The 23,410-nt window shown below is 42.9% G+C and overlaps 1 long non-coding RNA gene across 1 annotated transcript in view; it reads right to left on the bottom strand.

Annotated features, from left to right (window-relative positions):
• The window catches only part of LOC107505791, a 32,967-nt gene extending 15,625 nt beyond the window's left edge, over nucleotides 1–17,342 (bottom strand). The window contains exons 1-2 of the long non-coding RNA XR_001595788.2: nucleotides 17,121–17,342; nucleotides 12,268–12,360 (exon numbers count right to left, since the gene is read on the bottom strand). This is a non-coding gene — a long non-coding RNA (uncharacterized LOC107505791). The remainder of the gene's footprint in view (nucleotides 1–12,267; nucleotides 12,361–17,120) is intronic.
• Between the last annotated feature and the right edge of the window lie 6,068 nt (nucleotides 17,343–23,410).

Here is a 23,410-nt window from a genome sequence, read left to right on the forward strand (position 1 = left end):
ACCACAATTTATCCAGGAACAGCCTGGATAAACTACATTTACGACCTCCCTTGCTCTTAGAGATGATCAAATGACAAATTGTACTTCTGACCAATAAGAGGTAGAAATCTACTGGGGATTTGGAGAGATTTCTGGTCCCCTGATTTGGTGCCTCTCCATAATAAATGCCAAGAAAAGCCACAATTATTCCCATCGCTGTACCTCTGGACCGACTTTGCAACTTCTCCCATCAAGAGGCAGAGACTATTTCTCCACTCCTTGACTCTGGGCTTAGTCTGTGACTTGCTTTGGCCAGTACACAAAGCAAATGAGATGCAGACCAAAACAGAAATGTGGCTGCATGATAGTGCTTGCCCTCTCCTGCTGCTCTTGGAAACCTGAGACTGCCAGGGGCAGATGCCAGGGCTAGCCTGCTAAACAATGAGAAACATGTGGCCTAGGTATTCCACTGCTCTTGCCAGCAGCATACCAACCACCAGATTTATGAATGAGCCAAAGAAGATCGTTCGACTTGCAGTCAACTGGCAGGTGACTGCAGATGCACAAAGAGTTCAGCTGAGCTGGCCCAGATATGGAGAACTACCCAGCTGACTAACAGAGCGGTGGTTGTTTTAAGCCACTAGATTTTGGAGTTTGTTTGGTACCCAGCCAAAGCAAACAGCTCTATACTCCTTCCCTGGGCCTCTGTTTCCTTTCTGCCTGAAATGCAGACATGAGGTCGAAGATGGAACGACAACCTTTGCCATGATGAAGACGAATGCATTTCAGAAAGACAGAAGGGACTTGTTGAACAGACATCACTCTAGAACTAATGGCTGCACCATCTTAGGACTACCAGCCTCTGGACTTCACGTGTTGTGAGAAAACCTTATGTTGTTTAGCCACTAGTATCATCCAGTTCTTAGACACAGACATTAGAGTCTACTTAGGTGATTTAAATAGAAAGTGGTTTATTAAAATGCATTAGTTAGCTTATAGAACCTTTAGAAATCCAGAGAACCAGTTTAGAATTCTACTTAGCCAGGAAAAGGGCAGCCAGACACAGCAGAGCCAGCAGAAAAACCTGACCACAGTGCAGGACTGTTCTAGTGGAAAAGTGAGTGTTGCTGCCTCCCGCGGCCCTGTGTCTGCGTTATTAGGGAATGAACAACAGAACCTCCTCCGTGGCCGCTCTGGAAGAGCAGACGCCTCTGTCTGTACTCTCCACTTACAGCTGCTCCCAGGCCTCTCGCGTTTGCCTCAGATTTCATGGGCCAGCACCTACGTGTGTTTATTCCCTTTCTCTTCACCAGTTTGGTGAGGAAGGGATCCCTGCTCTAGAGTTACGAGGGTAGCTGAACATATGACACCGACACTGGACAGATGAGAGTGACGGCAGTTTCTTAGTCACATATACTCACAGCCGGGGGTAGGACACTGCATACCCCACAGGGCCACAAGGTCATGCTTGGGAACAGAGTGATTGGGAGGGAGGCTTTGTGATAACAAGACAGTGAGGTGCCCCCTGGTTCTCGTGGGAGATTGTGATTGGTTTGTTTGAATAATTCCACAGGCTGGCAGGAAACTGAAACCTGAGACTCAAGGATAAGCAGGCACTGGGCCAGTCCCCATGATGAGGAGGGCTGTTTGGTTAAGGGACCTTGTCCACTGAGGCAGAATGGGCAGAGGACTTGAGATTCAGCCATTTGAAGCCACTCAATTTTACCAAAAGTCAAGACAGCACATGGTAGTGAATCCACTTTCGGCTAATGTCACATCATGTCTCAAGCAAGCACCCTAGTGGAAAGAGATCTGGGAAATCTAATTCTAGCTTTCTAGCTTTCTAGTCTCAGGAAGGCAAGCTAAAGTGGGTTGAGATAGGTGTTGAGTGAGCAACTTCCCACCTCTTTTGTTATTCAACATCCATATACACCCTTCTTTCTATAATTAAACTTATAGAAGGAAACAGCAACAGTAGCATGTACCTTCCTACTGTCATGTAACTCATCCTTACACACAGGAAACTGTATTTACTCTCTCCCCAGAAGGAAAGACTCAAGTTCTCACCGGTCAATGCCTCCACCTTTACATCATGTGTATTCCTTATCTAGTGCAGTCATAATTCTATCTAGATATCCAGTAGCCTACAGACTAAATGAATAGTGAAAGGAAGGGAGGGGGGAAATTATAATACACACTCATACACATTCACAGCTACATCGGAAAGAAAATACAGGTGGCTACCATAGTCATTTTCTGCAACTAGTAAACAACAGTGGCAAGAGGGCACAACAGCACTCAGTAGAAGTGCCAGTGGTATCAAGCCGATGCAAGGGTACAGAACGGCCATGGTACTATCTAGGAAAGCCCGGAGCAAGTAAAGGAGAAAAAGAGAGCTGAACAGATCTTACAGAAGCCCATATGAGACCACCCAGGGCTCCTGGAAATACCAGAGGGAGAGTCTTTGCAGGGATCTGGGTTCCTGCATTATAAGTGAGACAACACTTATAGAAGTGGAAAAAGAAAACAGATGTTAAAGGAAAAGAAAGACAGAGCCATGTTGGGGGAAAAAAATAACAACGAATGTTCAGTTGGAAAGACAATTATTCAATGCACAAAATACCTTAGGAAAAAAAAAACACATAATATAAGATTAGAGATGTCATGGCTCTCTAAGAAGTACTTAAACAAGAAAGAAAAGGAGAAAGGGAGGAAGAGAGGGAGGGAGGGAGGGAGGAAGAGAGGAGAGAAGGAAAGGAAAAGGGAGGAGAGAAGGAAGGAACCGACCTGAGGTCTGTCCATCTGGGGAAGACAACAGATCACTATGATGTCCAGTGGCCTGCACAGTGTCTCTGCTGTGTTCTCAGAGGCAACAACAGCTACCAAGGCCCAGAGAAGTTAAGTGACTTGCTTTAGGTCACACAGGGAGTGAGTAGCAAGGCAATTATCTTTCAGTATAGCAAACTAAGGCAACCTAAAATAGAGTAACTTGTAGGAAATAATCCCTATGCTGTATTACCCTTGCACTTTTCACTCTCTTTTTCATCAAAGAAAAGAGCTACTGTCTATTTCCAATGAAGTCATTTGATTTCCTCGTGCCTCCAGTAGGCAAACTGCCCCGACCAGTCATCTGTTTCTCAGCTGAACTTTTCTGGCTAATGAGAAAAAAAGCAGTTTCTGTTATAATAGTATCTTATGTCCAGCATGATGGAAAAGACAAGTAACTGGAAGTCTGGAAACCAAAATTCTTTCTCTGGCTTCATCAGTGGCTACTGAAGGATTTCGAGCAAGTCACTTCATCTCTGTGGGCCTCTGTTGTTTCATCTGCAAAATAAAGGTCTCGGCCTAGATTGGTGGTTTCCCACTGTTCTTTGGAACCCTAAGATTATGCAGTAGTGCCCACGGAGTAGGTAAGGGGGGAGACCAAATGGGTAAGACTTCAGGTCCCGTATTCCCTCTCAATTTTATATATTAGGGTTCCCAGTCTTTAAAAAAATCATCTAGAGAATTGCCCAGGCACTAATAATCCGTGATTCCAAGGCTTTCGGTGGATGGTTCTAAAGATAGCTCCATGTCCGCATGCCTCAAGTGAGTAAAATTTTAGATGGACTAAAAATAAAGAATGCTGGTTTGGTTTCCGGATTTTTTCAGAATGGCACAAAGAGAGAGAGAGTGGACCAAGAAAAATGTTTTGTGAGTAGGGAATTATTTTGCTTTCCTGCCAAGATTTATTACATAAGTACATTTTGTACTTAGCAGCACCAACCCCATTGTGAACACTATTTCACTGTGTGTATATCTGCCTTGAGGACATAAACGGGAAGATTCGTATAGGCTGGGGCCACACAGTGTCCAGCGTGGCAATTAATTGTCAGAACCTTCTAAAAAGTCAGTGGGAAAGATGAGAGAGTTCAATGTTCTGTGATTCCTCCTCTGGAATGTTAACCATATTAGGAATTTATTTAGCCATCTTATAAATACCCTATTACTATGACAACGAAGACAATTACACTACAAATAACATTTAAAGAGAATTTCTAGTCCAGCGACTATAACCACCTTTATTCCAGAATAGCTGTTAAAAAGTCTGTTAATAAAGAGCCGAAAGAAAATAGAGATTCTCAAATTATATTGCTTAATACTAAAGAAAAACTATTCCAGAGGCTCAGACTTTTAGCTAATAAAATAACAACAATGCTACATGGCACACGAAGTCAAATTTAGGGAATGATATATGGAAATCAAAACAATTGGAATTTTTTGTTTGTTTACAGATGAGCAAATTGGAAAGTACCATTAGGGCTGTCTTCAAGTGAATAAAGATGTTTTGTGAATTAAATCCTTCCTGATCATTTCCTACATTCTTAAAAGAACAAGGAGGAACTGGACTTATATTTAGGAGAAAGATCGATTTGTTAACGGAGCTAGATTGAGAGTTTTTTGTAATAAAACACTGGGGTGCCCAAAATAAGGTCACCTTCAGATCTCTTGCCATCTAGCCATCTGTCTTGGACATTTGCCTATTTAAAGGCAAATGGTTGGGGAAGAGAATTTTTATGATCTTTATAACTGTATATAGAGCAAGTGTAGAAATGTAAGCTGGTAGAATTATTATTATTATATTACATCTGTAAAATATTTGGTGCCTTTAAAATCCTTTTCCCATACATGATTTCATTTGGGCTACGGGAATGATTCAGAGGCAGTGTTTCTGTCATGCAGGTGAAAGAACTGAATTCAACACAAGGCTCTCAAGAGGTTGAAGAGCCTTAACCACAGCCACATGAAAGTGAATGACAAAGTCAGGACCAGCCTGTTCTCTGGGCCATCTTTATAGCCTCAAACGCTGCAGCGTGAGAGACCAGTCAGCATGGGGTAGCTTTGAGGGGGATGTTGGACTTGAAAAGGACACCAGAAGAGGTGGAGGATGGGCATCAACTGGTGCAGAATGGCTGTCTGTCAGAGATCTTCATGATGAGGATTGGTACCTCAGGTAATTCACAATTTTTGGGACCTGGCCATCACCCTTCAGGTCCACAGACTCACAGACTCCCTCTCGATAATTTACATCACCCGGGTGGACAAAAAGCTACACCAGCAATTTATTCATTTATAATAAGAGTAATCCCTTTCTCCAGCTCGTGTCCATACAAGGCTGATGATTGTGTGTGAGAGGGTGGAAATTGGGGACAAATTACTGAAGCCTAAAAGGGGGAAGGGGACCTGGGCTTGACCATGTTGCCACTCAGTGTAAAACTGCTGTGAAGGTGTTTAGCTGCCTGCCCTTGCTGGGGCCCTCAAATCTTTTTTTTCCTCACTGAGGTGCAAACCGACTCTCAGCAGTCCTATGTACATGTTCATAGTTCATTCTTAGAATCAAGGTGTCTGGTCATTGAAGTATTTATAATAACCTTATTTAGCGTCCATAGAATCAGACTGAGCTTCAATGGATATTCCACGGTAAACCCTATTCCATAGACTACATCTATATCTCAACCCTATATCATCGTTAATTGATTCTACTGTCATGCCGCAGACACCATACCTCTCTCTCTTGGTAGAGCTGAATATAGCAGACAATTCTGCCTTTTGAATTATGTATTTGAATGCCGACCTTACCACCCCACCCCCATTCAAAGGTCCATTCATTCTTAAGTGCATTAACATTATTCTGATTCCTGTTCAGTTCAGGATATTTAGCAGTCTTATCAGTGCCACTCTCAGTTTTAAGGGGTCCATAAGTGACAGCTGGGGGGTACTAAGTAATAGATAAGCAGCCCCAATTAACTAGATCAAGTCTTGGAGACAAACAACAATAATAAATGACACTATATTCTTCAACATCTGATCTTCTTGGCATGTTAATTTTCCTTTGAACCAAGCAAGGCCCATGTTCCCAGAGAGCTGCCCTTCCGCCCTGCCTCCCACCTTCCTCACCACCATCAACTTTTTAGCAATGACTTAAGGGCCCATAAGGGTGGCTGCTTTAGGACACAGTCTTCTTTCTTTTCCTACTTGTGGCTCACGCAGTTTGACCTTGCTTTGACTTTGACATGACTGTTTTAGGCCTCACTATCCCATCTGCAGAAGACGGTCTGTCTCACACATGACCATCCTAAAACTCTCTGCCAACTCCAGATTCTCAAAGGGATTCCCTCGAGAAAAAAAGAATCCCAAATTAAGGAAACTGGCACTGGCTTTTGTTTCTGTTCTTTCTCTTTACTCTATAGCTGCCAAGTCATTTTCTAGGTATTTGACACTGACTGAAAAGTTTTCCCTATGGGTTTCATTTCATTTGCTCTCTGTGTATTTTTCATTATGCGCTTACCCAGGGATCAGTCTCTGTAACTGAACTGCAGGCATAATTCTCAGAGGCTTGGCAACTCATGTACAGTACTCTAATTAAAAATGTGCATTTTGAGAGAAATTTGAAGTCATACCCTCATACAGTGGAAGAAAGGATCTCTGTTAAACTCTCCACAGCTATGAGAATGAATCTCATTGTTAGAAAAAGATTTTCTACTTTACCAATCCTGGTTCAGGACTTCAGATAATTGTAATTTTTTTCCTGTTTACAGATGAGCAAATTGGAGGGTACTGTTAGAGCTTCGGAGTCTTAGCCCCATGGGTCTTGAGGACTGGCTTCCATCTACCACCCGTTAGATCATCATTTAAGGACTTGAGTCAGTGAACACTTCCAGAGGACCTACTACACGTCTGGCTTAAGTTACTGAGAACCCAAAGGCTGTGTATTGCAGGCATTCAGGTGTCAGGCTCTGGGTGAGTCAGATGTGGTTTGGGTCCAGGTTCTAGAGCATACTAACTCCATGTCCCCTGAGCTTCAGTGTCCTCATTTACAAAACAGATGGCACCTGCCACATGGGGTTTTTGTGAAGAGTCAGTGATGTAATGCGTACAAAGCACAAAATCTGGCCCCTAGTAAGCCCTTTATCCATGATAGCTACTATAATGATCAAAAAGGGAAAATGACAGATTCATTCACTTGACAGACATTACCAAGAGTCTTATGCTCCTGGTGCTGCACTAGGACACTGGATGTACACTGGTAAACAAAGCAGGCATGATAGCTGTTCTCATGGAACTTGTAATCTGGTGGGAGTTAACAGTCCATATAAAACAAACAAACCTATAAATATACAATGACAAATTGTAGTAGGTGCTGTGAAGCAAATGAACTGGTGCCTTAAAGTGCATGGGAAGAAAATGTGGGCTGAACCATGTGGGCTTGCAAGAGAAGAAAGGGGATTCAGAGCACAGGAACCACGCTTGAGGGCGGGGGATGGTCAAGGCAGTCTTCAGAGGACGAAGTAGGCCAAGAGGAGACACACTTATCAGAATAACCTTGCTTTTGTGGTTCCATTGTTGACTCACAACATTTTAAAGTTTGAGCATTTATCAAAAATCATCCAGCTCAACTCTTTTATTTTACAGACAAGTAAATCAAGGCGTGGAGAAATAAGTTGCTCTAGTCATACTTGTCAGATTTTGTACCCTAGCACCTCTCTTGCCACACCCTGATCCCAGTCCTGATGATGAGACCTCCTAAACCTAGGATTGACTGACACTTTCTATGTAGACTAGAGTTTCCTTAATTTCTGTGTTTAATTTCTAGGAGGGACCACGTGGTTATAGATAAGAAATTCTACTGCCACGGAGGAAAATGCGCAGGGAAGAGGAAAGTACTTTATATCAAGTGCAGCAGATTTTGTGGCTGGTGATTAGTCCCTTTGTGAAAAATTGCAATTTTAACGTTGACATGAGTAATCACACCTTTTCTTTCCGTAGCAGTTTAGCATTTCCTGCTGTAATAATTCAGGCCTAATACCTCATTCAAGGAAGCAGAAGTGTCAGCATGCTATTAGTTTTGTCTGCATTGACCCATTTGTTTCTTCATAAACTCAGTCTGAATCTGCCACCACACTGGCATATATCAATGATTCATGACGGACACTGGCTGAGACTCTAAAAGAGTCTTGCCAAGGACCTCTACACAAAGGATGATTCCTCAAATTGGTGACAACTCAATGACCCAGCAACTCGGTCATGAGTCTTTTGAGCTGTGAGGTCCCCTGCTCATAGATTTTAAAGACCATTGTCTACGGAAAGGCAGGAAGAAAAGAAAAGTCTTTGGGCCAAGGGTCAGGTCTCTTGGGTCCTAATCCTAGTTCTGTTATTTAATTTTGCTCAACTTTTTCACTTCTCTGGGCTTTAATTTTCTCATCTATTCAAAGAAAAGACTGGCTGAGAGCTAGATCTATAAAGACAGTTTCAGCTTGAAGATGCTATGGTACCATTTGGTGTGATTCTTGGGGTTTTAAGTTATTCTTGAGGGTTCTTTGAACTCTTCCTGACTTTGTCTCTGAAAGACTTTGACGATGGCAGTGGGAGTCGAGGGTCATGTCCACGTAGCACTGTGGTTTGCCAAAGTGGTTGAGGACTGGAAAGAAAGGGCCTGCTGCACATCCATCCCTTGACCTGTGTCCTGAGCCTTTCCTTTGGGGCATCTGCAGAGCAGCCAACTCTAAAGAGGGCTCTTAACCAGCCCACTAGTGCCGTCTTCTTCTCACTAAGGTTTCTTTCTTTCTTTCTTCTTTTATTGACATATAATATTAGTTAGTTTCAGGTGTACAACATGATGATTTGGCATCATTGTGAAATGATCACCACAATAGGTCTAGTTCTCATGCCAGCAAACAAGGTTAATACAATACAATATTCTTGACTATAGTTCCCACATTGTATGTACATTATAGCCTTATGACTTATTCATTTTATAACTAGAAGTTTGTATCTCCTGATCCCTTACACTGGTTTAGGTGAACCCCCTTCCCTCCTTTCCATTAAGGTTGCTGACTCATAACTGCAGTGTAACGTATGGCACACCCAGACGAGAATGCATCTTGCAAACTGCATTGGAGGCTGTTTCTCTGGTTTGCCTCTTCTGAATACCAAAGCCAAGATGACAACTGGAATTAAATTCTTTACAGGTTAAAGGGCATCTAATTATACCTGGAAGTGCTTTTTAACTAAGACTCCTAATTTTTCTTTTAATATGCATATAGTTAGCATGCATCTATCTATATCACATATACACCTCATAATAGTCAAACAAAACTAATACTTGCAGTATTGTTCAGATTCTAGAGTGCAGTTGGTTCACTCATATCCAAGTGTCTAAATATCATTAAGATTCTGAACTTTTACTCTGCAGAATAAGTCCTGACACTTTTCCCTGAACATGATTTTTCTAACTACTTTTAGAAAACAACTAAATAAGATAAGAAGGGGTAGTAAGTGGGCTTTCTCTCATCTACGAATACCAATTTATAGTGGCTTCCTTGTGGATATGTTGAAAAAGACCATGAGACAGTGACTTGGCAGGAAGAAGAGCCTAATGGATGAGCCATGTCTGCTTTGGGTAGGGAGGGGGCTGGGCAGCATGCGAGCCACTTATGCGCCACCCTTGGATGACATCCTTCCAGCCACCGTTCACCTTGTCATCCTTCTTGAAACCAGAGGGTAAGGCATGACGTTCAATGAACATGAGCATTGTACATGATGGAGGAATGTTATACAAAGTGTGATCATTTCCATGAGAAACATCAAATTAGAGAATGTTACTATGGCTTTCTTTCTGGGGTCTTCCTTGCACATCAGGACACTTAGTGAACCTAGTTGAGACTGAAGTCATTTTAGTGAGGGGTAAAAGGATCTATGAAAGTTCACAGAGAAGGAAATTGAGATCCCATACAGTTTCCTACACAGTTATGATGCAATCAAGAGTGTATATTACAAGTAATAGACAACCCCTTGTAAGATCCTAACACTAACCTCCATCTAGTCCTCACTAAGAAATTGGCAAAATTAGCCAGACATGACTACAGTAAATCTCCCTGGCTAAGTTTGTGCATGTCCTACTTAGATTTCTTTATTTTGGTTTACCAATCCTTTCCTTCTGCCTCCCAGTACTTTTCTCTATTCTTTTTATGCTAGAATGGGCTCTTCCTTTCATAAGGGCCCGGAGCATACCAAATGCTGAGAACTCTGTTTCTCCATCTGCTTTCACTTTGGATTTTATGCAGAGGGTCATCAGTTGTATTCCTATAGCTCTAGATATCTGCCTTTTTAATTGTTAATTGCTTGAAATTGAAAGCGGTTTCTTTTACTTCTGATACAGAAAAATGTCTCCTTTCCCCCCTCTCTCTCTCCCTCCTCCCTACTCCCCCAAATCTAGGGAATCCATCCGTCTTATACATCACTGTGCTTTGCTTTCTGTCTCTCTTCTTTGATCACTGTGACCTGGCTTATCCTACGGCCCTAGCAGAGATTTCACTGGGTGGAAGAAAACATATTTTAAGTTGAATAGGAACTGAAAAAGACTCTAAAATGTATAGAGTCAATGATATTTCCTGAAGGCTGACATCAAATGCTCTGCTTTCTCTGGCACAGCAGTGGTACATTCAACCGTTCAACTGTAGAGAGAATTAAAATCCTCACAGTTCTCATGGTCTCGCTTTTATGGGTAAAATGGGCTGGAAGCCTGAGCTAAAGTGACAGGTTGCTCTGCCTAGGAAGGATAATCCCAGTTTTGACCTGCCTCTTAATTGGGCTTGTTTCAGGAGGCACAGAATAGATACACGCTCACATGGGGAAGAAAAAGAGAGCAGAAATGTAATTCAGCAAGCCTCATGGAAAATGGAATGCTCACTGAATATTCAATGCATTTCTAGCATTGGAACCCTGTGCCCAGTCAGAATTCGTTCTTTATCGACGTTAGCAAGACAGCACTGCATCGAGTCTGCCGCCTCACATGTTTGGCAGTAGCAGCACGTACTCACGTAACTCCTCACAGTTATCCTCCTTCTTTTGTTTTCCTGTCTCATGATGCCTTCTCTGGAATGCATCCTCTTTTGCACCTCATCACATCACTCAGTGGTGTCACACAAAAGCAGCAGCTGAAACTTACTCTTTTGGGAGTGTTGGGGGAACAATGCTGTGTGGACCCAAAGACTAGTGTTTTCTAGCTTTGGCCCTTCCTAAGAATATTCCTGTTGCTATTTTCTGCCCAGTCTCTTCCTTGTCTTTGTCCCTTGCTTTAGTTTATTTAGAATCTATTCCCTTTCAGTTTAGATTAGTCAGTGCTCTCTGCTATATACTAAATTGATTAGTCATGAAATGATAACATCGTCTATTAACTCTATTATTGGACACTGCACTGAGTGCATTGGAGGTTAAACAGCACAAGACATGGTCCTTCCTTCCACCCTCACCTCTTCCATGAACCTTGCACCTGTAATAATAGACAACAATGCATTTCAGAATATTTACAAGTGCTCGGCATAGTACCTGGCACATTAGATGCTGTATAACCCAGACTTGTTGGACAAAATGGATGAGTACTTGCTCGTGTTGTGAAGCATGTTGGGGCTATGGCAGTTCGGATAGAGTGTGATGATGTAGGCTGGAGAAGTGAGGGAGGGTTCCAGAAAAAGGCAGGGCAGGAAGGTGCTGGAAGGCATATTAGAATTCACCTGGGCCATCTGAAGGGGGTCAGAAATAGCAGGCTAACTGGAAAGCCTCAGTTCTCTGGTTGAAAGCTGCTTCTTTGAGTTAGCTATTATGGTGATGACTCCTGCTGTCATTATGGCTAAATTTACTCTAAATAGAAATCTATAACTATCTCAATGAGCACTAAAAAGAGGCTTAGTCATCTCGGCCACCAAATGTCATCAGATGTATTAAGGGCACCTATGTGTCCAAAAACACTCCAGCCACTCTAAGTGTGTGGCCTCTGTTTAGCTCTCATCGTCAGGCTTTTGGATTTGAAAACAGACATTCAAAGGAAGCAATCTGGCCTTAGAATAAAGGGAAAATTTACTCTCTACATCTCTCTAAATCGAATTTTGCTATTATGTATCATAGAGACTTTTAGATATGAAATGACAATTTATTCATTTGATAGATAATTGTATATTATTAAAACAATAGGCATGAAACAGTGAGAAGAAGGAGGCAACGTTAACGACTATTTGCAATGACTTATCTAATTATAATTGTGTAAAGTGCACAAAGGAACAGGACAAGGTACTAAGGAGCATAGAATGAAGGCCTGACCTAGTCTGAAGCAGAGGAGTTCTCCTTAAGTACTTGATTATTTAGAAGGATAAGAAAGAGCCAGGCAAACAGTTAGGAGAGGATGATCTGGGATTAAACTGGGGGGGGGGGGGTGGACAACACTCTTCCCATGCTTTTAAGGGCATATCTTACCTAGTTACAACTCCCTGCAGTAAACTCTTTTGGCTGTTTTTGATCCTTGAGGGGTTGGCCAAGCAGATAATACTGTGACTGCAGCAGCTGCTCCTGGTGCGAGAGGCAAAACGTCAGCTTTTACTATTCTTTTACTCTAAATACCAGGGGGTGGGAGTCAGGATCAGAGTGCTCCAGCTGATGATTTTGTTTTGACCCTCCAGTTTCATTGAGCAGAACACAGGCATACGTGGATATATACATACACCACAAGGCAGTAGATATTCAAGTCTTTTCCACAGTTATTTCTTAAACATTTGCATACTCGAGGTTCTGAGTATGGCTGACTATTCCATGCACTGAGTTACTTCATAGCAACCTCATTTCTTGCCTCTCCCGTACCCCCAAACTCCCGGTTACTCCGGTTCTCTCCTTCTAATCAGTCTCATGCCATTTCCTCCCTCCACCCCAGAGCTCTGACTTTTTTTAAATTGACATATAGTTGACATACTATATCCCGTTAGTTTAACAAATGGACATTGAGATCACACTTAGGCTTTACTCTATAGTACGAGATGAAGTTAGTGGAAGCTGCATTGGTGGTATTTCTATTTTGCCAAAGCTGGAGACCCAACCACGAACAGAGAAGTTTTGATAGTAGCAATCTTAAACTCGAATTTCAGAACAGAGAGAAACCAAGCGATCTGAAATGTGTTTACAACTGGCTTGCTGAGGAAAAAGGAAAGAGGATTGTTTCTTAACTGGTTTCAAGCAGCCTTTACAGGCTCCATTCTGAGGGTGTTGGGGCTCTCACTGACACTGCCTAGAACTCTACAGAGAGGAGGTGGGCGGGAGTCCCTAAAATTTTGTTGTGGCCTTCCAATGTTCAGGGCTATACAAGTAAAATGACCACATTTTTTCCGTCTCTTTTAAGAGTAAAATGCCCGTAAAAAAAATAAATCGTAAAAGTGGAACTGGTGAATAGAGAATAGCTATCTGTGCTGAGAACATGCCTACATGGCACTTCTTATCCTAGAAGGAATCCTGTGGAACGGCTTTGTGCCGATGTGCTACCTCATCTGTCACATTATCCAGGATGAACTGGAGAAGAGTTTCACAGATGTCACGTGTGGAAGACAGAGATCAGCCCCAGAAATAAGGTCAGAATTTGCCTTCTGAGATTTTATGCAAAATAGTAATATTCTCTAGGCCTCTAGTCTTCTCTCTGTAAAATGGAAACTCTGATTTCTGACTCCTAAAAAGAGGGGTGAAGTGTTTTGTGACTTAGAAGACAAGGCTTCAAGGCTAACTTCTTAGAGTTGCACATTCAAGAAGTTATTGGTTGACAGTGAGTACTGGATGAGAGTAGAGATGGTTGAGTTGAACATTTCGGTCTAGCTGAAAGTGGAATAAATTTCCCTGTGGTGGGCAGAATAATGTCCCTCCCCCCAAAAAAACATGTCAACAGTATAATACTGACAGTAATGGAGCAGCATTCTCAGGAAGCAAAAAGTCCAGCAGGGAAGATAACTCTAAGGAAAAAAATGAAACCAATGGTGGATATGTTTGGATGTATGGAAAGGAGGCATATTTCCAAAAAAGTTTTGGGATAAATTTCTGATAGATACATAGGAAACCGGGCAAGAAAAGAGTAATATGAACAGTTGTTACCTGTAGGAACAACACAGTTGAACAAGAAAACAAATGTAATCACAATGTATTAAATGGCTCAGTTGAGAGGGTTCGTATAGACATAATAATGCAATCGCTGGATATTGATAGAGCCATTATTCATTGAATCATTTGAGAATGGAAGTGTGTGTGTGTGTGTGTGTGTGTGTGTGTGTGTGTGTGTGTGTGTACCTGTGCCAGGACATTGTGCAGATGTATAAGGAACTGAAATTGAAATGATCAATTTCTGGAGTATAAAGGTGCTACCTAAGGCTGAAAACTCAAGAACAGCAATGCGAACATGCTGCATAGAGACACGGAGGTAAATACCAGAAGGGATGACCGGAAGTGGTGGTCTCTAGAGAACGGACGCTGCCAGGGTAGGAAGGGCTGGGAAAGCTCCTCTTTAAACTATGGACATGTATTCCTTGGATAGAAAGTAGACATAGCTTAAAGTAGGATGAAGCGAAATTCAGTGATACCTCATTCACAGCCCCTCACAATATACCCACAGGCTAACTCACTTCATTTCAGGTTATACCAAACTTTTTGCTGTTTTATACATTGTAAGCACTTTCCCCAAACACAATGTCCTTCAAGCACGCGTGCTGTGCCTTCTGCAATACTGTTCCCTCTACCTGGTGTTTCCATTTCTCCCCTCTCTACTTGGCCAGCTTCAGGCTTGGGTCCATACCACCTCCTCCAGGAAGCCTTCCCTGGTTCTCTCAGGGCAGACTTATTTGCTCCACCTCTGTCCTCACAGCATTTCTGTTATTGTACTGCAGTCTGTAACTGGTATGTTTCCTTTAGCACACAAAAGCCCATGTCTAATTTATCTCCCTAATCTTCACAGTCCAACACAGTGCCTGGCACATACTATCTCCTCAATAAACATTTGCTGAGTGCAGGGAGAACTCTTTCTTTGATGCTAAGCAAAAAGTGAAAAAAGATAAAAGCTTTCCTGAGTGGCTCATCCAATGACAAAGTGACCACAAGCCAATCGATAGAGCCAGTGGGGATGGCGGCTCCTGAGTGGACCGAGGAGGCGGAGTGGCACCAAGGTGAAGCAGCTGCAGCTGGCCCCAGAGGGGAGGAGTCCAGGCAAATGACATTCTACCTACGCCTTTCCACAGTGCCCCAGTCAGCAGGGGGAAGGGCAGGAGGAAGCTCTGGAGTCCGTGTCACAGCACCTTGGGGATACATGCCTTGTCCCTGCCATCATTACGGAGGGACAGAGTGACAACTTTAGACTTGGCCCTGCTCCATCTTTTTGGGTTGAGAGGGTCAGCATTACAGACATCTATAATTACTGACTTCCCCCACCTACCCCAAGGCTTTTTCACTTGGCTCATAACCTATGAACCCAATCTCCCAAGAGTCCCCCCGCCCCCTGCACAACTTCAGACAGTCTGCATTAACTCTCTCCATGTTCTGCGCCCACAGCACCTTAGAATATCTCCAGCTGTGTCTTCTCCACACTGCCCTTTGTGGGGTTTTCTCCTCCACTAGGCTGTGGGCAACTTGGGACAAAAGCGTGTCTTATCTTGAATCTCCACACCTGTCACACATAACAGTGGGTGAAAGAATTGGGGGACAGTCTGTGAATTCCTTCTTTCTATGTTGGACCTGAGCACGTGGGGCCAGGGGTGCAGGAGACCTTACCTCTGTCACCTTGACCCCGTGAGCTCCATTCTTCATCAGACTATGAAAAGGGGTCATTAGAGTTTGAGCAACCACTGATGGTCAGAAAGAGGGGTAGGCTGTGCCAGGAAGAAGAGAATTTCACCTTCCCACTCTCAGATTCCAGGGGACAAGAATAAATATAAATCCTAGACATCTGGAGTGTCACCCTGCCTAGGGAAAGAGCTGAGAGGGCTACATTTCTCTTTAAGGTGAATCTCTGCTGTGGAATCCTGCCCGGCTAAGACACATACCTTGTGGGGCCACACTCATCACCCAAAAGCTTGCTTCTGCCTGAGCATTTGGAATGTTATGTTTCTCAGGTCCTCAGGGCACTGAAATGCCAGAGAGAACTCGGTGAGTGCCCCATCTACAGATCCTGGCCACACGGGTTTATTGATCCCCCACCATCGTTTCTGCCGGAGAGTGGGCAAAGTTGCTTAAGTCACGGAGGCAGCGTGCAGTGCCGAGATGGGGGCCAAGAAGGCAACTCAAATTCAGCCTCAGCTCAACTGTCACCAAGAAAGGAAGCCCTCTCCCTCTGCCCTTGCCTCCTTCAGTCCAGTGGAGATTAACAAGGTTCAGTGTGACTCATCCTGTGAGTCAGACAGGGGAAGAAAAACAAGCACGTCAAAGCCTAAGTTTCAGATGTGTAAAGATTTAGCAGTCTGATCTGTGACCAAAATTGTTGATTTGAAAAGCTGGAAAGAAAACTGCAAAGTTTTCTCTCCTTTCATTGTTTAAGAGCTGTGCTTTCTGAGGACCAGCTGAGTGAAGGCTGGGCTGGGGGGAAAGGGATCAGAGAACCCTCAGCTGCTCAGGACAGGAAGTGTCAGGGAGGAAGATGACCCACCAAGGCCTTTTTCCTTCAAGCAATAATGGTCTCTATCTGTTTCAAGGTATAACTTCTGTTCTTGATTTCTACCTTCCTTATTTTGGGATTCTCAAACTTGGCTGCACACCGGAATCATCAAGAAAGATAAAGACATACCGATGCCTGGTCCTACCCCCAGGGCCTGGGCATCTAGATTTTTATAAGCTCTCCAAGTGATGCTAATGTGCAACCAAGCTTGCGTATCCTGTCCCTAATCGAATGATAAAATCTCCATAGGAATTTGCATTTTAGTCTTTCATCTGTAATAGTCTAATGACATGCTCTGTTCTATAAGAAGGAATTTCATGCTTCAGGGAGATATCTCCATGGGCTGTGAGGCCTTCCCTTACACTGTAAGGTCATACTGCACCAGACATCACTGGAAAAAGATAAATGAGTAACAGTCGATTTAGGATATTTTAGTTCTGAAAGCAGAGTAAAGGACACAGGCAGCTCATTCTCTTTCTAGTTTTCGTCTCTTAATTCTCACTTTTCCTCTCCCTTTCTTCTTCCTGAAGACTCTCAAATGCCAGGGACCCAGAGCCCATTCTAACTGGTCCCTCTTCCTGTCCCTCCCACAACATTCCTCTATTTACCCTCCCTGGAACCCAGGAGGAAGTCATGGTGGGACCATGCCCAGGACTCCTACCTCATGGTCCGGAAAATTCTGTCCAAACTCTTCATCCTGCAGGGACCAGTTACTCAAGGACCTTCCGTCCAGCAGCAATGACAAGGCGACATTGCTGTGTAAAACTTCAGTCTCTCGGGTGTGGGTGTAGGCAGCAGTTCTCAAGCTTTTTGGTCTCAGGACTCCTTTACACTCTCTAAAATTTTCGAAAGCGTTTGTTTATGTGGTTTACACCTATTAATAATGACGTTATTGGAAATTAAAACAGAAATTTAAAAAATAGTTATATGATAATTTACTTAAAAATAACAATAGCAAACCCATTCCAAGTTAACTTAGTTAATAACATATATTAACATCCTAAGTTAATATATTTTATGAAAAAGAACTATATTTTCCAAAAAAAAAAAAAAAAAAGCAAGAAGGGTGGCATTGTTTCACTTTCTGCAAATCTCTTTATGTCTGGCTTAACAGAAGACAACTGGGTTGATAATTTCTGTGTTCAGCCTGTTTCAATTCACACGCTATGTGGCAACCTCTGGCAAACGACACTAGAAATTGACGAGAGAACAAGAATAGAAAACGCAAACAGTGATTTATTATCAGGAAAACTGTTTTGGCCCCTGAAAGGTCTCAGGGAACCCCATGGGTATTCGGGCCCCACCTAGAAAACTATTGGTGTAGACAGCCATCTATGGCGAGTGCTGGGGGGGAGGATGAAACAGCGCCCGGGGCCAGGAATAGGCAACCATTTGCATCCTGAGTGCAGATCCCAGAGGACTTACGACAGGAGAAAAAAACAAAAAAATCAATTAACCGAGTACAAATAATAGTTACTAATGTCACATGTATTTTTCTCCTCAGGTTTTGAATTTCTGCACGGCATAGTCTGCTGCACAGTAACACGCAGTGCAACACCAGAGTTTGTCACTCACTGGACACGTGGAGGAGCGTGACCCTGAGGCCGCAGCACGCGGGCGGGCGTTCGGGAGCTCCTGCGCTCCCAGCCCCGCCACGAGCTGCGAGCTGCTGCGTGGGAGAGGAAGACAGTGTAAGTTTCCATCTTCACATCAGGTTAAGTCGTTGACGCTCAAAACCTTCTTCTAGTTTTAACTTTTAAAAAAGGTGGGGGAGCGTCTTGGCATTCTTGAAAAAAATTCAGCTGAATTAGAGAAGTCAATACTTAATTAGATGGTAGGAAAATAAGAAGGAAATAAAACTGAACATTTACCAAATTTGGAATAGAAGGTAATTTTTAAAACATTGTACGATATTTATAAAATGCAAAAACTACCAAGTAGAAAGTGACGATGACCCATAATATTTTGGTGTATTTCCTTCTGAGCTTGCTTTTCCAGATCAGACTGACACAAAATTCAATATTCTGATTCTTTGAGGTAAATATTTTTACTAAATTATCATGTAATTATTTATAATTTCCACTTAAATGAATAAAATCCAAATTCGTGGATATATTTTACTTATTTTCTTTTTTTTTATATTTGAGAAGTTATATTAGGGTTATGAAATCGTGAGTGATTTTTGTTTCTACTCCATTTTGCTTTTCTCTTTTCTCTCAATGTTATTCTTGTTATCGAAAAAAATTTAAAGTAAGGACCTATTTTTTTAAATGAGAGGAATATTGATTGTATATACAAGATAGCATCTTCTTTGCAGAATCTCAATACAGATTTTTCTCAACTCTCATTAGACCCTAGACTTCACGGGACTGCAGTGCCGAGGTGTGGCTGCACTTCCACGCACGACCACGGTCCGCCCTGTCCCACCTGCGGTGATTCGCGCTGCATTCATGAACGGCCCCACCCCCGATCGGATCATGGTTTGTCATTTCACCACAACATAGGCCCTAGCATGCAGCAACTTCGCTGGAATTCAGTTTTCCTGTTTGCTTTGTGTCCCTCCCAAAGCCAGGGAGGTAACTCAGAAATTACTCTTTGCTTTTCCCACAGCACCATTATAGGGCCTACAAGAAACGGCCAAATTCTACAGGAGCCAGGGAAGCCGGGCACCTGGTGCCGCTTTCCCACTGCCCCGAGAGTGTGGCCAGTGTCGCAAGAACATCGCGACTGCCTTTCTCGGGAAGCGAGGATGAGCCGAGTTGCTGAAAAGTGAAAGTATTATGGAACTAAGTGTCCTATACAATTGCAATTTTTTTTGTTAAAATAGAAAATAGAATGGACGTAACAAAGAGGTCGCAAAGAGTGCTTGCTGCTGAACCTAGCGCCCACAGCCCTGTTCAGTCCAAGAGCACCGAATTGGGCCACACCTACCTCTGCCAGCTGGTTCCTCCATTCCTTTTCTCTTTCAAGGATTCACGCAACCCCATAAGTACCTTGGTAGAAATTAGATGTCCTAATTGATCAGGTTCTTTCTTGTGCGCAGCTCTTTTAGTGAGAAATGCTCCACTATCCATGTATTTTCTTCACATGATAAAGCGCCTCAAACCGAGTGGCTTAGAACAACAAAAATCAACCGTCTCACAGCTCTGGAGGCCAGAAGTCCCAAATGAAGGTGCCAACAAGGCAAAATCTGTTCTAGGTTTGGTAGCCTAAGGTGCTCCCTGTCTGGTTGATAGCCGTCTTCTCCCTGTGTTCTTTCACATCGTCTTCCCTCTGTGTCTGTCTCTTTGTCCAAATTTCTCTTTTTTATAAGGACACCAGTCATACAGAGTAAGGTCTAAGCTAACAACTTCATGTAACTTTATCAACTCTGTGAAGCCCCAGTTTTCAAATAAGGTCACATTCTGAGGTACTGGGGTTAGGACTCCAACGTGTCTTCTGGAAGGGCACAAGTCAATCAACAACGGTACGTGAACCTAGTCACCAGGGATGTGCCTCAGAGCCGCCATGTGGCTTTCTCAGGCCTCTATTTTCTCAGTGGTCTGGAATTAGTGGTGTTTCTCTGGAAGCAGATTTTCCTTCAGAGTGATAACAACTTGCAGCGATAGCTTTAATTCTGAGTTAAGAGCATTTCTTAGTCAAGAGTTTTATTGCAAGCGTGGCCCAGTGTGTGCAGCAGAAAAGCCTGAGGTCTGAGCACGTTTTCACTCACAGACCCTAGAACAGCAGGCTAATTTTTTTTCTCTCTGAGTCTGAGGAAAGGCGGCACTTACTGCCAGCGAGACCACTCAAGGCAACGTCTCCTCCATTCCAGGTCTCCGAGCCCTAGCGTAGACAAGCCCGCCCTGGGTCGAGCTGTGCCTCCCAGCAGGGCTGTGACTGCAGGAAGCAATGACTGCAGTGTTCGGAAGGGCACAGCAGTTCTCACGTCATAAATGACAGAAACCTCAGCCCTTACCACGCCTTTGGGACGTGACTGGCTGATGAACTTAGCATTGCATTTCTGGCATCTATTTCAGTCTAAGTGGGTCTAACCAGCAACAAGTGTGCTTATCAGGGATTAAAATAACATTTCCGTGTGACCGGGGAGTCCTCGTTCAGTCTTCTGCTGTGATGTGACTACCACTGACCCACTGCTTCCTTCAGACTAGGACAATCTAAATAAAACGCTGTTTTAATTTTAACTATATTCTGTTCTGTGTTAAAAGTAATTCATGTTCAATATGGAAAATGTGAGAGGCGTGCTGTTTCTTATTTTCATCAGCATTTCTACCATTAAATAATAACAAATGTGGGTGGCATAAAATAAAACAAGGAAGGGCATCTAATATTCGTCGATGCCTTCTTCATGCCTGGGCACCATGCTAGGCAACGGATAAATGTTGTCACAGTTCACCCGTCCACAACTCCTGCAACCTGTGCCCATTATATCCACTCTCCAGAGGGAGACATGGAGTCTCAGGGAGGTCTGGCTGCAGCCTGCCTCCATGCACAAGACGATCTTTCAAAATTCAGTTCTAAGCTAATCTCTCTTCAGAACTCTTTCCTGATAAGCTCTATCCAACTGTTTACCTTCCCTGGGACCCTTTTGCCTTCATATGCACCATTTCTACATGTCTGCTGTACAGTCTAAACAGGTTTTAACTACTATTTAATACATTTATTCATGTCCCCAACTCAACTGAAAATTTCCAAGCATGAGGGTACAGCATTGACCCCATCATATTATGAATATGGCAAGACTGTTAAATAAATGTTGAAAAAGTGACTGACTACCAGGAGATGTTTACCTTGGAGCACATATATCAGATTTCTTTGCATTGGACTTGAGGGTTCAGAGGTCTAAATGGATAAATGTCTTGACTCTCCTGGTTATGAACTTACTTCCCCAAGAACAGGCTTGATTTACCAATCTTTGGGGAAGAAACCTATACTTTATAAGGAAGTTAGAGTGATTTGGGTTCAAAAGGAGCAGGTGAAAGGCATGAGGCTCCCCTTCGGTAGACATGTGGGCGCTCTGGAAGGGGGCGCGCTGCTCCTGCTTCCTGGGCTCGCCTCCACCAGGCGTGCAGGGGCACCGTGCCCCTCAGCGGATAGAGAGCTCCTCGGAGGCAGGCGGGAGCCGCGCCCTATTCATTCCTGTGTTCCTGGTGTCAGCAAAGTGCCTGGTACACAGCAGGTGCTCAATAAGTGTTTGGTGAATAAATGAACAAGTGAATGAGTGACTTTTTTTTTTAATTCCTTGTGAAGTGTTGCCCATGGGCCTATTTATTGTGTGAATCCTTTGATTTCATCCTCTGGGCCTGTGTTAATTTGCTTGACTCCAGGGGATTTAGATCTGGGGAAAAGTACAAAGCACTTTTTTAGTGGAATTTCATTTCCTCACTTATTTTGGCATGAAATTCCATTCAAGCCTGATTTAATAGGTATTAATGTGTATATGTTGAATGAGTTGATCTAGAATTGCAGAGTTATCCATTAGGGTCCCTTGATTTCAATGTTATATTCCAAGGCTTACAGTGACTTAATAAAGGGTTAGAGAATAAGGCAAAAAATGAATGCCTTCTCTTTGCATCCTTCCCTCCAGTCCATATCCAAAGAAGAATGTGAAAATTTGCAAAACTTTCCCCACCCATATCCCCATTATTCCTCTACATTTCTCTGTCCCACCTACTCCCAGGCAGACAGAACTCAAAAAATGGGAATCTGCAAACCCTCAACGCTTCATTTGTTTCCCATCTGTTTCCTAGAAGCATTTGAGCCCTTAAACTCTTACAAATGTCTGCCTCTCGACCCCGAAGGTGAGTGACAGCCTCAGATAAAGCAATTGTTGCTTTCTTCTTTCATGTGGCTTCTGTCCCACTATTGGATACAGTTGATTTACCTGTAGTAAAAAGGACAGTAACCAGAAAAGAGGATTACAGTATTCAGAAGCAATCAAGGGAGGAAAATAAACTAAGTGCCAAGAGGGTATTAAATAGCAGGGTATCTGCAGGAGTAGAGAGGAAAAAGAAAAAAACAAACCTTCTAGGACAATCCTTGTACTTCAGAAGTCTGGCATTTAGTCAGAAGCTTGATAATTGATTTTCCATTTTAGGTAATTTAACTAGTAGACACAGTTTAGTGGGTTTTGTTCATAGTTTTGTTTAGGGAGTCCCTAAAAGTCTGTTTTTTTTTTATTGACAAAGTAATTTTTTTCTGAAGCAACCTAAGCTACAGAAAAATGAATAATCTTAATTCCTTCTGCACATATGCATACAGAGTGTGGGTGTGTGTATGGGGGAGATAGTAGCGAGGGGGTTGTGTAAAGCCACAGCAAATGGAGAATTTCTTTGAACATAAATTATATTTGAAAATCTGCGAAGACATTATCTTTTTTTGTATTGAACAAATACACATTTGTCATGTAATATAATGGGCATTTTTGTATGAATTTTAAAGATTAACATGAGGTACCAAATAATTGTCACACACATGCCAGCTGCTTCAGATCAGCAGATTTCCTATTTCTCACAATCCTGGGGGTGAGGGGAAATCCTCTCTCTTAGTGGACCTGTAGGCAAAGAGATTGATGAGGAGCCTCTGCCATATGTATTGATACATGGGCAGGAGACTCTGCAATCCTCGCTCTCTGTAGATATCATTTCTACTGTGGGATTTCAAAGGGATTATTACTTGAGTCTTGCCTTACTTTGTTTTCACTATTTCTCTCTTCTGGCCAACTCTCTAAGCCTATAACTACTGGTTTTCAAGGAACTTTAATCAAACAAAGCAAAAAAAAAAAAAAAAATCAAATGCGTGGTACATGACTCATTCTTTCTTCCATTCTCCCAATTTTTATAGCATTCATCAAAGGATCACATTCTCTGTAGTGTGAGTCACGGGTTGTGGGTCTGAGAGATGACTGCGGTCCAGCCCCAGATGAGGCTGGAGAAATGAAGAGAACGGACC

This window comes from Rousettus aegyptiacus, unplaced genomic scaffold (assembly GCF_014176215.1).
Source record: "Rousettus aegyptiacus isolate mRouAeg1 unplaced genomic scaffold, mRouAeg1.p scaffold_m13_p_11, whole genome shotgun sequence".
Classification (NCBI taxonomy): domain Eukaryota; kingdom Metazoa; phylum Chordata; class Mammalia; order Chiroptera; family Pteropodidae; genus Rousettus; species Rousettus aegyptiacus.